This window comes from Epinephelus fuscoguttatus, linkage group LG15, assembly GCF_011397635.1.
Source record: "Epinephelus fuscoguttatus linkage group LG15, E.fuscoguttatus.final_Chr_v1".
In the NCBI taxonomy this organism is placed as follows: domain Eukaryota; kingdom Metazoa; phylum Chordata; class Actinopteri; order Perciformes; family Serranidae; genus Epinephelus; species Epinephelus fuscoguttatus.
The window spans coordinates 2375815-2380360 of NC_064766.1; the positions used below are offsets into that span (position 1 = coordinate 2375815).

Sequence of the window (4546 nt, forward strand, 5' to 3'; positions counted from 1 at the left end):
ATTTACCTTTTGTTTCTGCTGCGGCTTGGCTGCTCCCTGGTTTATCCAACCAGCATTAGCTTCTGTTCCTCATCTCCACCGGTCAAGCTGGCGCTGATGTTTACTTCCGTTATCGTTGTCAGTAATGCCTGCTACGGAGCATGCCACCGGGTCTCGCGTTGTTTTAGAGATGCAAACTGTTAAAGCCAGTCACCCGATTGCTAGTCTCACGATACCCGATCCATGACTCTACAATCGATTCATCTAAGGATTCATGGCTGATTCGTATCGATTGAGGAGGCTGCTACCGACGCAGCCGTATCTCTGGCTTGTCAAACCGGATATCCGGTCGTATCGGTTAATCGTTCCCAACCCTAGTAGGTATACAGTCTCATTGGATAAATCTCCTGGGTGGTTTACACACTCGTGTTGAGCACCTTAGAGCCATGGGTTCAGGCTCCAGGAGCTCTGGTGACTGCACAGTGGAGTCAAGTTGACTCCATCCTACAGTGGTTCGCAATGTCCTGCGAACCACTGCAGTCCTTACCATCCAACTGTTCGACCTGAGAGTCAGTTACCACCATGTCAGATTAAGCCGTGGCACAAGCTCACAGCTGGTCACCATGGCATCTGTGTACTGTGTCAGAACCCCACTCTCTGACTTCATATGACACAGGGCCAGTTTGTCTCACCACCAAACCTGGAATCCACTTGTGGCCTCCTCCCGCAGTGCTATGCAGGTACACAGCATCGTCCTCGCTGAATGATCGGTCTGCAGCACTGCAGTCATGGAGGGCCTTTTGTTGATACTGTCTTTTGCGCACAGTCTCTTTGGTGCAAGGCTTCAAGAAATCCAGCTTTGTGTGGACATGTCTGTGTAAAACAGATCAGCAGGGGACTGTCCAGTTGTGCAGTTAGGCGTAGTCCGATGCTGCAACAAGAACAGGGATAGCTTGTCATCATGGTAGTGTTAGCAAGTTTTTTTAAACCTGCTTTGAACGTCTGAACATATCTCTCAGCTAGACCATTTGTTGCTGGATGTCCTGGCGCACTTGTTGTGCGCAGAATCCCATTCTGCTTTACAAAGGTCTGGAACTCCTCAGAAGTGAAAGTGGTGGCGTTGTCTGTTACAATTTGCTCAGGCAAACCATAAGAAGCAAACAGTCTCTTCAGCCTTGTCACAGTAGCCTGCGAAGTGATTCGTGATATACGAAACACTTCCAGCCACTTTGTGTAAGAATCCACCACAATCATAAACATATTGTTCAGGAAAGGCCCAGCAAAGTCTATGTGCAGTCTTTTCCAGGATTCACCTGGAAACTCCCACAGGTGTAGTGGAACATGCTGAGGCCTCTTTTGCTCCAATTGACATGTTTCACATTCTCTGCACATTTGCTTCACATCTGAGTGAAGATTTGGCCACCATACATATTTGCAAGCAAGAGCTTTTGTTTTCACAATACCTTGGTACCCTGAGTGAATTTCCTTTAACACTCCTTTTCTCATTTTTGAGGTAATTTCTTTTTGTGAAAAACACTTTCAAATGTTCCTCAACTTGGTTTGGCCAGCCTTCCATGATGTACTTGTAGACTCGGGCTACCTCACTGTCAGTGCGTGTCATCCGGGCGACTTGTGTAGCGTTGAGCGGCGCCTCTCGAAGATGCTCTGCAAGCAATGAGTGAATAGTGGCTGATGCCGCTACCTGTGTCACTGGTAAAAGGACAACGAGAGAGTCAGCATTACTGTGGTCTTCCGACTTGTGATAGACAATGTTGTAGTCATAAGCTGACAATATAATTGCCCACTGCTGAATGCGTGCAGCAGCCAGTGTAGGCAGACTTTTGTGCTCGCCCAAAAGAGTCAGTAGGGGGCGGTGGTCAGTGACTAAAGTAAAATGTCTATCCCACAAATACTGGTGGAGTTTCTTTACACCATAAATCAGTCCAAGAGCTTTCTTCTCCATTTGAGAGTACTTTTTCTCTGCTGGAGACAATGTGCGGGAAGCATAAGCAATCAGTCATTCCTCTCCCTCAGGCACGGTGTGTTGGATCACCACATCTATGCCATATGCAGAGGCATTGCATGCTAAGGTGAGTGGCATACTGGGGTCATAGTGTGCTAAAACCTTGCCACTCATCAACAGATCCTTACACTTCACAAATGTAGACTGTTCTGCCTCAGTCCATTTCCAGTTTACATTTCCTCTAAGCAGTCTGTACAGTGGTGCCAACACTGTGCTTTGTTGTGGTACAAATCTCCCGTAATAGTTAAAAAGTCCCAAAAAGGCCTGAAGCTCTTTAACATTGGTAGGAGTAGGAGCCTCCTGTATTGCTCTCACCTTATCCTCAGACAGATGAATTCCACGCTCATCCAGCACATGGCCCAGGTATTCCAGTTTAGTTCTGCCAAATTCACACTTTGAGCGTTTTACTTGTAGTCCATTTTCCTGCAAGCTTTGCAGGACCCTTTGAAGGTTGCAGAGGTGGTCCTTCTCCAAGCGTCCCATAATGAGAAGATCATCCAGAAAAACTACCACAGGTAAGTCTTTCATCATATTTTCCATAATCTGCTGGAAGATAAAGGGGGTGGAGCTGATCCCAAAAGGAAGTCTGTTGTACACAAACAGTCCTCTGTGAGTGTTGATGGTAGTGTATTTCTTGGAGTCCTTGTCTAGCACAACTTGCTGATAAGCTGCTGCTAAGTCAATCTTAGAGAAAATCTTACCTCCACTAAGGGTTGCTAAAAGCTCCTCTAAACGAGGTAAGGGGTAGCTGTCTGTTTCAAGTGCCTGGTTAACTGACACCTTATAATCACCACACAGGCGAAGTGACTGATCCCTCTGTACCACCGGGACTATAGGTGCTGCCCATTCACTATGCTTAACTGGAGATATAATGTTAGCTTCCTCCAGCCTTTTGAGCTCTTTCTCAACTCTATCCTTCATAGCAAATGGGAGGGTCCTGTGTTTGCAAAATTTGGGAGGCCCATCAGGTTTGACTATGATTGAGGCTTTAATGTCCCTGAGTGTCCCTAACTCTTCATTAAACACCTCAGAGTATTTCCTGAGCACCTCACCAAGTGTGTTACATTTTGTTTCATTCAAATATTTGATCTCTGCCCAGTTCAGTTTGAGTTCCTTTAACCAATCTCTGCCACATAAGGTTACTCCATGTCCTTTAACGACTAGGAGTGTCAAAACTGCTGTCTGACCCTGATAGCCTACTGTGGCTGTGATCTGAACCAAAACAGGGATGTGACCTCCATTGTAAGCTCTGAGCTTAACCTTAGTTCTCTGCAGTGGCATGTGAGAAAACTGCCTTCTGTATGTTCTCTCTGAAATGATGCTCCTCCTAGCACCAGTATCAATTTCCATCTCTAAATCTACCAGTGTTGGAAAGAGTACTGAAAATCTGTACTCAAGTACAAGTACTGTTACATTGCTTAAACTGTACTCAATTACAAGTAAAAGTACTGGTGTTTAAAAAATATTTTAGTAAAAGTACAAAGTACTCTTCTCAAAAACTACTCAGACTATTAATTACTTTTAACCGATGGATGTTTTATTGCATCGTCAATAGCAGGCATTCGATTCGATTCACCTGTATAAAATATCAAAAACAGCTCACCTTATACAGTGAAATTACTGCAATGATATGACTATTATGAGGCAAGAGTGTAAACACATGGCACACACATGAATACATGGGGCTCATTGACTCCACAAGAGTCACAGCTTTCCAGTCAGCCCCAATTTATCCAACTGTAATACTGTTTAAGGACCCCAATATACAGGAATAATAAAACAGAATAGGCAAAATTACATAAATACTGCACGCAAAATAACCGCGTGGGTTTTGCACAAAACTGCAAGGGATTAGAGTGAAGTGGATGTGTCTGTAAAGGGGTAACGCTTATCATAAGAAAACATTTTCATTCAGGTATCTTGAAGTAAGAGAACAAGGGACCCCCTGCTTGTGCTCTGTTTTCTATGCTAAACGTTAGCCTAAATTTGGAGCACTATTTACCCCCCTTACCGACAAGCTAAAATGACATGGATAATTTTCATGGTTAATGTTTCATATCAGGTAAACCAATGGCAGTGACCAGGGCAGGGATTTCAGGGCCATGAGGGCCATGGCTCTCGTGCCCTCCTCATTTGGCCCTGTGCCCTCGAAAAAAATATCTGCCCTAAGGCCACAGTGGCCTTGATGCCCCGCCCACACTGCCCCAGGTGATTTTGCGGTTTTCTTCTCTGCCTCTTTCCTGTCAACACGGCTTTGAAACCTGCGTCTATTGAGAAAAAAATAATGCGATGACATTCTGGATTCTTATTGGGCATCTTAAAATGAGACGATGCGTACATCACCAGTGGGGGGTTTGATTCGAGCCTGGCATGAAGCGCTCGGACAGACTATAACGACAGCTTGACATCAGTCTATCACCGGCCAACCAGGAGACTTCATCAAACGCCACGGCAGGGATCGGTACCGAGACCCAGTATTAAACAACCCAAGGCAAGTTTAATAGTAAGCTCCGCCATTATCGGCGTTACTTTTTAAAGTTTCGG

At 45.2% G+C, this 4546-nt stretch overlaps 1 pseudogene; it reads right to left on the reverse strand.

Annotated features, from left to right (window-relative positions):
- Positions 1-587: 587 nt before the first annotated feature.
- On the reverse strand, positions 588-3283 carry LOC125901915 (uncharacterized protein K02A2.6-like; annotated as a pseudogene).
- Between the last annotated feature and the right edge of the window lie 1263 nt (positions 3284-4546).